The 12,814-nt window shown below is 40.1% G+C and overlaps 1 protein-coding gene and 1 long non-coding RNA gene across 3 annotated transcripts in view; one reads left to right on the plus strand and one right to left on the minus strand.

The window, feature by feature from the left end:
* LOC147326402 (ras-specific guanine nucleotide-releasing factor RalGPS1-like) overlaps window positions 1–11,613 on the minus strand; it is a 97,382-nt gene extending 85,769 nt beyond the window's left edge. Inside the window, exons 1-2 of one of the 2 annotated variants that reach the window (XM_086301641.1) lie at window positions 11,536–11,613; window positions 11,240–11,439 (exon numbers count right to left, since the gene is read on the minus strand). The gene's annotated coding sequence lies outside the window, so the exon portion shown is untranslated. The remainder of the gene's footprint in view (window positions 1–11,239; window positions 11,440–11,535) is intronic. The other variant, XM_086301642.1, reaches the window with a different exon arrangement.
* On the plus strand, window positions 5,363–7,693 carry LOC147326404 (uncharacterized). Its single transcript, XR_015130471.1, has 4 exons — window positions 5,363–6,033; window positions 6,410–6,562; window positions 6,924–7,013; window positions 7,591–7,693. It is a non-coding gene; the product is annotated as an uncharacterized LOC147326404 (long non-coding RNA).
* Window positions 11,614–12,814: the final 1,201 nt, after the last annotated feature.

The following is a 12,814-nucleotide window of genomic DNA, read 5'->3' on the forward strand; positions in this document are numbered from 1 at the left end:
ACAAGCAACAGTGGCTCACAGACCAGTGGTGGCACATACTTTGTACACTGCCTCAATCTGACAATAGAGTTCACTGCAGGCAAACGGGCAGGCCCTTGAGTAGAGCGAAAAGTGAACACACTCTCTGCTTGACCATAAAACCAATAAGACCCTGTGTCAGCATGACCGCTTTGCCAGTGGATAAGTGATGGTCTGGGAAGGCATAACCATGGAGGGACACAGACCACTACATATTAGACAAAAGCACACTGGCTGCCATTAGGAGCATGAAATACTCAGACTGACCACAAACACTTTGACTTTTGAACTTTAACTCTCATGGCATCTTTGAATTCACCCCTCTGTAGGTCGATCAAACAATGTGGCATCCTTTCATTCCTTACATGACCCGATCCATAGGAGTATAGATATCGAGCATAATTTCTTCCCCATTGAGATCTGGTGTTCTTTCAAAAGTTTTCCCCCACACCATGGCTTATTACTATGCATTTGTTTGGCGTTTAACAACATTTCTTTACCTCTACACCATAGCAACAGCTCAGAAGTCATTTGTGTTCTTTTTAGAAAATAAAATATTTGCCCCGCAAGAATTCTAAGAACCACACACACACATATACAATAAATGGACAACCCATTCTTCTACTCTGCTGACTGATGCATCCTACTCAGGTAACACCGCTCTGTGAAGAGGGCTAATCTATCTCTGTAGCTGCATGGTAATCAAAGTTTAAATCAAGGCTAGACTGAAACATTTGGACATTTAGACGTACAAGTTGTATGAAAGGGAACCTTTCCCTATTTCTGATACAATACTTTATGATGGTCCTAAAACCAAACTTCATTTTAGTTCATGAAGACATTTCACCGCTTACGGTATGAGTCTGTCCCTTGTGATGAGCCAGTTTTTGTCAAAGGGTGTTGATGAGTCTGAAGTGCACTGGGATGTTACGTTTGGAGAATATTATTCTGACAATGTTCTGTCATTCTGTTTCTCCTTGGCCAGCATCTGAAATTTTTGCCATAGATTTTTGCTGGATTAATGAAGGTCCAGTTAAGATAATCACGTTTTAAATGATTTCGCCATGTTTGCATATTCCTTTTCTTTCCCTTCTACATTAGAGGAAATATTCTCTGCCCCGTATGGTGCTGAGCTACCTGAAGGACATCACAGACCCAAGTCTGGATCTCCCGTAGTTTGCGTAATGGGCAAATAGTAAAGTAAAATGTTATTTATATAGCACCTTTCAAGATAAAAATCACAAAGTGCTTCACAGAAGCCAAAACATAAAAATCAAAATCAACCAAAAGAAAGTTTAAAAAGATGAGTTTTTAGCTGTTTTTTTTTTGTTTTTTGTTTTTTGTTTTTAAAAAGCGACCACTGAGTCCACAGATCTCATGTTCAAAGGGAGAGAGTTCCACAGTCTGAGGGCCACAGTTAAAAAAAGCTATGTCGCCTTTTGTTTTCAGCCTTGTGTGCTGGACAACCAGCAAACCCTGATCACATGACCTCAGGGACTTGCTGGGAATGTATGGATGTTAAATTTCACTGATATATGTTGGTACTTGTCCATGCAGAGCCCTGAAAGTCAAGGTCAAAACCTTAAAGTGGATTCTGAATTTAATAGGGAGCCAGTGCAGCTGAATCAGGAGGGGTGTGACATGGGAGTACTTGGAAGACTTGGTCAGAAGCTTTGCAGCAGCATTCTGAACAACTTGCAGATGCTTCAAAGAGGCTTTACATAAACAAGTAAACAAAGAATTACAATAACCCAGACGAGATGAAACAAATGCACGAATGACAATTTCTAATTCGGAGCGCGATACAATGGGACTCAGCTTAACAATGTTTCTCAAGTGATAAAAACAGGAGCAGACCAGAGATTTAACATGAGCGTCCAAAGTCAGAGCTGAGTCAATAGTACCATCAAGGTTCCTGATAGAAGGTTTGGCAAATGTAGCAAGTGGACCCAAGTTTTCCATAATACTAGGTACAATTTTTTTAGGAGGACAAACAAGGGCAGATTCTTAATCATTAAATTATCTATACTTGATAAAAAAGCTATGTATTGTACGTATATATGGTCCAAATGTTGATGATCCCTCATTCTTTCACGGTTTTTTCAGTGCACTCTCTGAACACTTAGATGGCACACTTGTTCTTGGAGGCAACCTCAACCTTGGACTAAATGGAGAAATGGGTAGGCTCAATACAGCAGGAACTCGGCGTAATTGGCAGTCCACAAATATAATCAAACTGTATATGAGCAACTTTGGTCTTTGCGATGCATGGCGCTCCCTTCACCCCACCAGTAAGGGATATACTTTTTTCTCACATGTCCATCACTCCTACTCTCATCTGGATAATTTTTTGGTCAGCAGCTCACTGCTGAGTGACATTTCAGATACTGAGATTCACCCTATAGCTGTCAGCAATCATGCTCCTGTATCTTCAACACTAATGCACAAGAATAATACTACGCCAAGTAAAAACTGGAGATTTAATACATCACTGCTTAAAGATGAAGACTTTATTAAATATTTTAAAAAATAATATTTAGACTATAATGATGCTCCCGGAACTTCAGCATCTGTTCTATGGGAAGCAGGGAAAGCTGTGATGAGAGGTAAAATAATTTCTTTCTCATCACATAAAAAGAAAGAAGAAAACAAAAACATTCAGGAATTAGAAAAAAAACATCAAATCCCTGTATGTCTGTGTCTATATGTCAGGTTGGGTATCAGACGCCACCTCTCTGGGGACATCTCAGGCCCTCTAAGGTATGGAGGCCGATCTCTCCCCACCACTTCACCTGCCAGTGGCAGACGCCCTCAGACATCGGTGCGTTGGTGGTTCTTTGTGTCCGGGGATGGGCGCCCAGGTACACACCGGCTCACTCCTTGGTGGCTGCTTATCGGGGCCTGGAGCCTGGGGCTCGCTCGGGCCACTTCAGGGGTGGGGTACTCTCAGCCTCTCGGCCTGGGGCTCGGTCACTCAGGCACAGCTGGCTGCCGGCGGAGCTCACGGGCATGTCACTGCAACCCCCCCTGGCTTCTGCTCCGCGGCTGCGGAGTGACCCCTCATCTGGGGCTCTCTTCAGCTCTTTCTGGGACAGTGGCGCGGCTGCCCCTCTGTTGGTCTTCCTTGGTCTCCTTGGTGTTCTGGGGGCCTCTGGATGTCTGGAGTTTTGATCTCCTCCATACCTGCTTCATGCCTTGGAGGACTGGGTTATGGCCCCCCCCACACCCTCTAGCAGATCATTACATGAAGAAACGTTTTAAATACAAGCGCGTTCATGCTCACAGGTGTACACACAGGTGCTCACACACACAAACTACACCCTTTTTGGCTCCTACCTCAAAGCACACTGTGCACTGTCGATCTTACGTGCTGCACAATAATGTTTAATATTTAGTATTTACTGTTATATTCCCATAGATCATCGTGATGTTGTTTATTATATTGCTCTCTTTTTCTTCTGCTTGTTTTCTCTTTTTTCCTTTCTCAACAGGTGATCCAGGTGATTGATTGGTATTTTTTGTCTGCTTATGTTGTTGGTTTTTGTTTTTTTGCCCTTTATCCCCGTCCCTCTTGTCCGCTGTTTTTCTTTCCCTCTTTCTTTCTCCCCTTTCTTTTCCCAGTCAAGTCTGTCCCGTATTTAGCAAGTGAAAATAAAATAAAATAAACAATAAAAGGTGAATCAAATAGACCATTATGGCAAGGCTGGGATGGTCCATTTGGTAAAGTAAATCCATTGGGCATCTTTCTTCGCCTTTAGACAATAATTCTGATGGCAAGAGAGCCAAACGGGACAGGCAAGAAAAAAAAAAAAAAAAAAGGAGCACAAACAAGGACTTCAGTCTTCAGTTTCCAGCCATCCAACCTCTAATGGAGTCTATGCACCTATGAAAAATCTGTAGCTTGGAAACATCTTGGGGCTCAAAGGAGATATATAACTGAATATCATCTGCATAGCAGTGATACGAAATGCCCTTAAAAGTGCTCAATATGTGCTGAAGAGGAAGGAAATACAACAAAAACAATAAAAGCCCCAAAACAGAACCTTGAGTTACACCATAGGCAAGAAAAATAGAAGATGAACTGTACTTAGAGGTAGCCACAGAAAAGGATCGTTCATGCAAATAAGATTCAAACCAGTCCAAAGCAGCCCCTGATATACCCACCCAGTGTCTCAGCCTATCTAGAAGAATATGATGTTCCACAGTATCAAAGGCGGAGGTCAGGTCCAACATCAACAAAACGGAGCATTCTCCTGCATCACATCTCATCAAAATGTCGTTGGAGACTCTAAGAAGTGCAGTTTCAGTAGAGTGAGCTCTACGAAAGCCAGATTGGAATTTATCCAGAATGCTGTATTCATCTAAAACAGCTATAAGGTGCTTATCCACAACCTTTTCTAAAATCTTAGCAATGAACGATAATTTTGAATTTGGTCTGTAGCTACAGAGAATAGAAGCGTCAAGCTTAGTTTTTTTTTTTAAACAGTCGGTGAATAACAGCATTCTTATATTAACAGGGACCTGACCAGAAATCAGTGAGGTATTGATAATTGTAAGCACACAGTGACCGATAGACTGAAAGACATTTTTAAACAAAGATCCAGGTAAAATATCAAGAGAGCAGGAGGATGCTCTCATCGAATCAACTAACTTGACCAGCTCTGGTAAGGACACAGGTAAAAATCTTTCTAAAATTACAGGCCTAGCTTGAGTTGGAGCTGACAACAGAGACACAGAAGGAGAGATTCCTCACATTACTGACTTTTTCAACGAAGAAAGAAAGAAATTTTTCAAAATCTTCATTTAATGAAATTGGGACAGCAGATGGAGCAGGAGCAACAATATCACTAATAGTGTCTAATAGTACCTTGGGGTTACCTCTGCTCTTAGACACAAAGTCTGAACTTAGTTCGCATCTCGAACTGAAGTGTTAAAAGAGACTAAAAGGTCCCTTAAATGAAGGAGATGGACATGCAAATGAGTTTTCCTCCATAAACGCTCAACCTTATGGCAGCAACACTTTAAGAAGCGAATGCTGTCATTTATCCAGGGGGACGACTTTGAAACTGGAGCTAGTCTAGTTTTGACAGGACAAACATTGTCTAAAATAGAAAGAGAATGATTATTAAAAAGATTTGTTAAAAGATGAACATCGTTATAAGGAGATAAAACTAAATTAAAAGCAACGGAAAATTTAACAGCAGTAGAGGAATTTAAGATGCGAGAGCTAACCACATGTTGAACAGCACTGAAAAAAAGGGACTGGCCATCTCTTGGATTTATGTAAGCATCTTGCATGTATTTAACACAATTGCCTCATGTTTTAAAGATAAATGTAACTATATAGTGTAAAAACGACATGATATGCAGAAAGGGTGTATTAAATTGTTCATATCATGTTCAGGTGAAGTAAGTCAATAAGATAGCAACGTTAAATCTCGTGAAACCACGCGTGATTTCATCTCGCGGGCTTTGGATCGTGGTTTAAAAAATGCATCCATCTCAGTCAAGTCGAGCAGCCAACTCTACGTTTTTTGGTATGTCTTGATTTTTTGAATTAATATTTACCATATTTCAGCCAAATGTAGTTAAACGTCTAAAGTGCCGCCATGTAACATGCTAAAAAAGAGCCGTTAGCTTATTTGCTGTTTTATCTGTTGTCAAAGAATTGGCGCTTTTTCATTTGAATTTGTCTTTGGCACAAGAGCCGTAATATCACATTAAACCTAATTGCGAGGCACTCATAACATAATTTGGTTTTCTGTGTGAATAGATTTGTCAACTGACTCTTCAGTTACATTGTGTATTTACTGCACCGTGGTGTTAGTGAGATTTTGGACATTGAACAGCTTTAGCTAATATCATCAGCGGTATTATGCTAGCTTACATCCCTACCCCTCCTGCCCTCACCTGCTGTCCTTTTGTTTTTGTTTTTGTTGATGCACATTGAGAGACCACATCTATTCTGCATTTCACCAGGAGTCAGCTGATGGATTGTGGGTTCAAGGTGTTATGGTAAGAAAGTATATTCTATTTTCGCTTAAGGTTTCTGTAACTTAATTATAATAGGTTTTTTATAATTATTAGGTGCATGCATACTCAAATAGACCACCCTATTAATACAACTGAGAAATCCAAAATCTGCCATAGGTTTAACTTATACCTGTATGTATTGTCAGAAAGGTGATTACTGGACTCACATTAATGCACACTTGAACTAAAATGAGGTTGTAACTTGTGGGTTCTTGGGTTGCAAATCAGAAATAAACATCTTTGGATTTTTTTAATCCCATAAGATCTGGAAGCACAGTTTTTATTCAACAAAACATTACTGATTATTAACCAAGCACAGTGCCTGCTGTTATTTCAAAATAATTTTATGTCATTTCAGATGAAATGCAGCATTCCAGTGCATCCCAACCATGCCTTTACAGTCAAGGTTTCTGACGGAGCTGAGTTTCTCTCTGACAGTCTGCTGAAAGTGTTTGCAAAGTGATCGGGGGAACAGGGCACAAAGCTAAAGGATGTAGCTGCCATAATGACAGTAAGAACTTTAAAATTCTTTAACTACAAAGTGTATATGTATTGCATTAGGTCAGTAAAAGATTTTTATGCTGCATCCATTGAAACAGTCAACTATTACCTGTGAGTACTGATTCCACCGAAATGATGCCATAATTTTCGTCATGCATTTACTGGCCCACTGAGAAAAATCGATCTTTTTAAAAAAATAAATGTTCTGGAAACTATATATCCATAAAGTTGATGTCAAACAGGAACTTTTGATATTGCTTTGTAGATGCTGGTGTTGCATGTTGACTGGTTTAAGTTTTTGTCTGGGATCATTTTCTTCTGTGCTACTGAAAAGTTCACAAATCTCTGTTTTCTTTGTTATAATACTTTAGGATGACATTAATGCTCGAAGGGAGTCCCTCATCAAAGTGCTCCGCATCTGTGTGAAAGACAATTGCAACATCTTGGTGCAGGAGTTCATGGTGAGTGTTTTATGAGTAGATTGTGGCTTTGCAACATTTAAAAATGCATTTAGTTATCCACTTGATCCTCATTGGACTGGTTAGGACCAGTAGTCCTCTTTAATAATTTGAAGTTCACATGAGGCCTGGTAGTGAACTCGGCCGCCGGCCCTTGAGGCCCCACCCCTGTATTAGGGGTCACATCAGTGTGAAAAAACTTTAAATTTGTCATTCTAGTGAACAAAGGAAAATCCCACCAATATTTACATTAGCTTTTGTTTGAAAAAAAAAAAAAAAAGACCAACAGCTAACCAAATTGTGGGGCTGAAAGTCTAAATTCTAACATCTTCTGAGTGACAAAACCTGGATTTCTGATGGGCCGGTGTCTTTCTAACAAAAACGAATGTAAAATTATGTTTTTCACTCTCTCTTAGAAACTCTGTTAGACCATGAATGGCAGCATGGCAGGCCACTCTTTGGCTATAGCTATTTACTATGTTGCTTGCATTGGTTTAAATTACTCTAACATTAGAACTGGTAGATTCAAAAGAGATGAGTTTAAAAGGGAATCTTAAAAAAATGTTTTGTGTTTAACCAGGACTTGACTGAGGCCACTGCACAGATTGAGAAAACCACAATGAACATCTGTCTCCAGAGGATGCACCAGGCAATGACTTTTCTGATGTTGGCATCATCATCGAAGGTATAGTAGTTCTTCAAGATCTGGATAACGTGACCTTTGCAGTAGCCATGCTGTTTGGACCTTTTTTATTCCTTCAATATGAGTTACCCATCACAACTCTGCTACACTTTTGAGGTGATTCAAAGGGTGGTAATGGAGTTGGAAGCAACTCAGCTCTCAAGAAAAGTTCACAACTAAGACAAAACTGCTCCTGCAATGAAAGCTCACTGTTATGCATGTGAGGTGACCAGCTCTAGGTGAGAAGACATTTAAATCTCACACTTGTTCTGCTGCATTTTTGAAGCTCAATTCCAGGAACAGATCGCAGGGTTCATTTTTATATACACTGCAACTGCCATGAGGACGAGCTGTTTTTTTGTTGTTGTTTGTTTTTCCTTTTACTCTGTACAGGTTCTCTGTTTGGCAGCATTTTTAAATTTCTCTTTGTATTTTTTCTTTCTTTTACTAGTGAAGAGATGTAGCATGAACAGTTATGCAGTCTAAATATCCCATATGGGCCGTGTGAAATGGTATTTTCAGTTTCATTCAGTTGAAGTAAGGAACGTTGAATATTTCTAAGTGTGCTGTTTTGAACCAAGATGTCACAGTATGATTAGTGCTGTAATTTTTGACAGTCACTGTATCAATGTTATTTTTGCATCTCTTGAATAAAGGTTTTGACCTGCAAGTGCTAATTTCTTTAGTTATTGGGGTAAAATGGATAATGTTAATAGGAAGGTGTTTGCCAATTCAGTAACCTAATTTAATGTTAATGGAAACTAACATTACCTCAAATTGTTTAGTTATAATTGTTGTTTAACTGAATCTTGACGTCAGAGGCCTTAAATAGAATGTTTTGATTTGTTCTTTCCCAACATTTTTCAAAAGAAAGAGTCTAATTTCTTTGCTGTGATTGATTCCAGAGAACACGGAAGAACTGACATTATTTAACTGTTGGTTTATATAGATTCAGTAGTGGAGTAATGTCAGTTTAATTCTTTACCTACTGTCAATGCAGTGAAATTAGACATTTTGTTTTGAAAGGTTACTGGTGGATGCCAGCAACCATCTTGGAAGAGGACAATATAATCTGTTATAAGGCCTCCATTTGAAAATTGTGTATTTGATACTAGAATATAATAGCAAAATGTAATTTGAAGATAACATGTAGTATTTAAGTGACCAAGTAGTATTGGGTAAAAGTTATTGAATGGTGTTGGGATAAAGTGAGAAAATTGTGAAGGATTAAAATATTTCAAGAGCTCAAATTACTTCATCAAAACATGTTTAAGTCACATTTTATCAACACAAATTGCACAGGTTTATTGAACATGAATAAATTGTGTTAATTTAACTCAATTGTTTAAGTTGCTGCCAAAGCAAAACATCTGTGTGCAACAAATGTCCACCATTGAATTAAGTAAATCCAACAACATATTTTTTTCAGTGAGGAGAGAGGGACAGATGAAAAGACAGGTTAAAAAGAATACAACAATGGTCCGAAATAAAAATGTCATCAGTACAAATAAACTCAATGTTTAAACCTAAAGTAAAAACAAGGTTCAGTGTGTGTCCTTTGGTGTGTGTGGGACCAGAGACATGCTGTGTAAAATGAATAGAATGCATGACGCTAAGGAAACCTCTGGCAAAGAGCTCAGGAGAACCATCTGTTAAACTCCTGAAGTTCACAGATAACGCCATCATCATCAGACCAATGTCTGATCCAGAACAATGACAAATCAGCGTATAGATGGGAGGTGGATCAGCTGGTCCACTGGTGCCGTCAGAACCATCTGGGGCTGAACCCGCTCAAGACAGTAGAAATGATGGCGGACTCTGAGAACCCCCTACCTACAGTGCTGTTTACCAAACCTAGCCGCTGCAGAGACAGTTTGTTCCTCTACTCTGATAAACACTGTGAAATAACCCACTATAATATCTTTCAAGGTCAGATCAGATATCCTGTCTTCCTTCTTATCCTGTCTTCCTTCTCTCACCCTAACCGGTCGCAGCAGATGGCCGCCCCTCCCTGAGCCTGGTTCTGCCGGAGGTTTCTTCCTGTTAAAAGCGAGTTTTTCCTTCCCACTGTCGCCAAAGTGCTTGCTCATAGGGGGTCATATGATTGTTGGGTTTTTCTCTGTATCTATGAAGCGCCTTGAGGCGACTTTTGTTGTGATTTGGCGCTATATAAATAAAATTCAATTCAATTGAATTGAAATAGATCAGACCAGGCCCCCTTCTTGCACTGCTCCATGGTTGAGGTCTGATGCCCGTTGTTACCACTTTAGGTAGTGGACAGGGGTCAGCCTGGGTCTGTGCCTATGCAACCCCAGACACAATAAACTGCAATACACCATGTATTCTCACATTTTTCTGTCAGAACCAGTATAAACCTTTTCAGCAGTTTGATCTCCATGACTGTGTTCTTGGATCACCACTGTTCCTTTCTTGTACCACTTTTGATAACCACAGATACAGACTACTGCAGACTGGAAACACACACAGTGAGCTGCAGTTTTAGAGATGCTCTAACCCATTCCTCTAGCCATCATAATTTAGCCCTTGGCAAACTCCTTCAAAACCTTATGGTTGCCCATTTTTCCTGCTTCTGATACACCAATGTTGACGGCAAAACATTCACTTGTTTCCTAATATACCCCACCCACTAACAAGTGCCATAATGAATAGATTATTACACTGATAATGTTATTCAAGTATTTATTTATATAGATAGAATTCATGTGTTTATACTATGGGAAGACAGCAGATTATTTCACTAAATAGTCTGAAAACAGTTTTTTTTTGAGAATGTGCCAAAATAAGACTTAAACAGCATACAGTGGACCTCATTACTACTATGCAGTCTCAAAACATGCCTAGGGTGTGAGCATGTCAGTATTATGGGACAGTTTAAGGTCACTGCAATAGAAGTGTTTGTTTCCACTAATTAAACCAAAATGGCATTCAATTGGTCACCTCACTCACCTCAGCTGGACTCCAACAGAAAGTCAGAGTAAAGAAGGAACGTCATTTAATATCAAAGCAAGTATCAGATTTTTTGTATTGCACTATACTACTGTAATAATAGCGCAGTTAGCCTGTGTGTGTGTGTGTGTGTGTGTGTGTGTGTGTGTGTGTGTGTGTGTGTGTGTGTGTGTCGACAATGTTGTCTCTATTGTATATGCTGCCACGTCCCTACATATGACCCTGCAGAGGCAGGGGTGGGGGTAGTGACGAGTTAGTTTCTTAGAGGGGGGGCATTTTGTGCTTTAGGCCAGTTCAACACTGAAGCGAGCACTTTACCACACAGACATCTTTTGGCAGCTGAAATACATGTAAAAAGCCTCAAAGAGACACACATCCACGCGCCTGTACAGAAAAGATGCGCATCGCAAGCATGTTTGCGGGTGTCCGCAGGCTGCGTCTTGTGACAGCGACGTCGTACGCCGCGGCTGTTCTAGTAGCCTTATTTATTAAGCGCGCACTGCCAGGCCTGCTGCCAAGTCTGTATCAACCTCTTCCCAACGATAAGAAAAAAGCATACAAACACATCTGTTGTGCCTACCTTTCCATGGCACAGTCCCTCCCTCCTCCTGCTGCTGTAAAAACAAAGACGACAATATGAGCCCACATTAAAACAACCCCCGAAGCTGCAGCTCATTAAAATCCAAACGGTGTTTTCCAAGCGGTGTCCAGGAGGGTTACTCCTCCTTTAAGCCGAACATGAAGCCAAGGTCGCAACGTGTGGTCCGCGCGATCCACAAGCTGCAAGGGATACATTAGACGAAATCATTCAAATATGGCAGTGACGTGCCAAATTATCCCCAGAATTTTAAAAAAAAAGTGAAAATGAATAAATACCGACAGCAGGAAGTGACAGGTAGGCGCATTCATCTTGATAGCCAGGTGTATTGCCTAATAGTGTGCTTGGCTTCACAGACAGCTCCCGCCTCTAAGAGCAACGGACCAATCAGGGAACGGATCAAAGACAGCGTCCTTAAGACGCAGGTGCATCTATGTTGCCTTCAACAGCAGTATATAAGCTCGTACATTATACTCCTTTTATACCCGATTCAGGGGTTTATAAGAAATACAATCATGGGAGTAATTTGTAGTGTTTTTGGTGGTGATTTTGTGCAAGACATAGCGAACCAGTCTGCACCATACTGAGAGTCATGGAGCCAGCGAGGAAGAGAAGACACTCTAATGTCTAATTATCTTCTCTATTATCTCTCTGGTTGTGTAACCCAAAGAAAGTTTGATAAAGCAGAATGAGAGCAGCTAGGCTCTTTTAAGCCTATAGAATAGAATAGAATAGAATTCAACTTTATTGTCATTGCACATGTCACAGGTACAAGGCAACGAAATGCAGTTTGCATCCATCCAGAAGTGCTTTAGCCATAATATAGATATATTACAAAATATATATTAGCAATAATATAGATTTGTAGATATATTACACAAATGGGTCTGTTATAGGTATAAGGGTACAAAATATGGGTCTATTATGTGTATGTTACAATGTACACGGTATGAAGGTATGTTATGAATATGCTATAACTATAAGTATGTACATGCTGTAGTGGGTGTACAAGCTATGTGCAGGCTATGAACATGATATAAATATGAAAACTATACAGAAATATAAAATATGAAACTATACAGAAATCTGAACTGTGCAATTTATAAATTCAATTCAATTCAATTTTATTTATATAGCGCCAAATCACAACAAAAGTCGCCTCAAGACGCTTCATAGATACAGAGAAAAACCCAACAATCATATGACCCCCTGTGAGCAAGCACTTTGGCGACAGTGGGAAGGAAAAACTCGCTTTTAACAGGAAGAAACCTCCGGCAGAACCAGGCTCAGGGAGGGGCGGCCATCTGCTGCGACCGGTTGGGGTGAGAGAAGGAAGACAGGATAAAGACATGCTGTGGAAGAGAGACAGAGGTTAATAACAGATATGATTCAATGCAGAGAGGTCTATTAACACGTAGTGAGTGAGAAAGGTGACTGGAAAGGAAAAACTCAATGCATCATGGGGATCCCCCGGCAGCCTATGTCTATTGCAGCATAACTAAGGGAGGATTCAGGGTCACCTGGTCCAGCCCTAACTATATGCTTTAGCAAAAAGGA

Source organism: Aulonocara sp. 'chitande type north' Nkhata Bay, linkage group LG7, assembly GCF_057382095.1.
Source record: "Aulonocara sp. 'chitande type north' Nkhata Bay isolate Kocher_YH1m ecotype deep benthic linkage group LG7, A_spYH_male_GT1.1, whole genome shotgun sequence".
Lineage (NCBI taxonomy): Eukaryota > Metazoa > Chordata > Actinopteri > Cichliformes > Cichlidae > Aulonocara > Aulonocara sp. 'chitande type north' Nkhata Bay.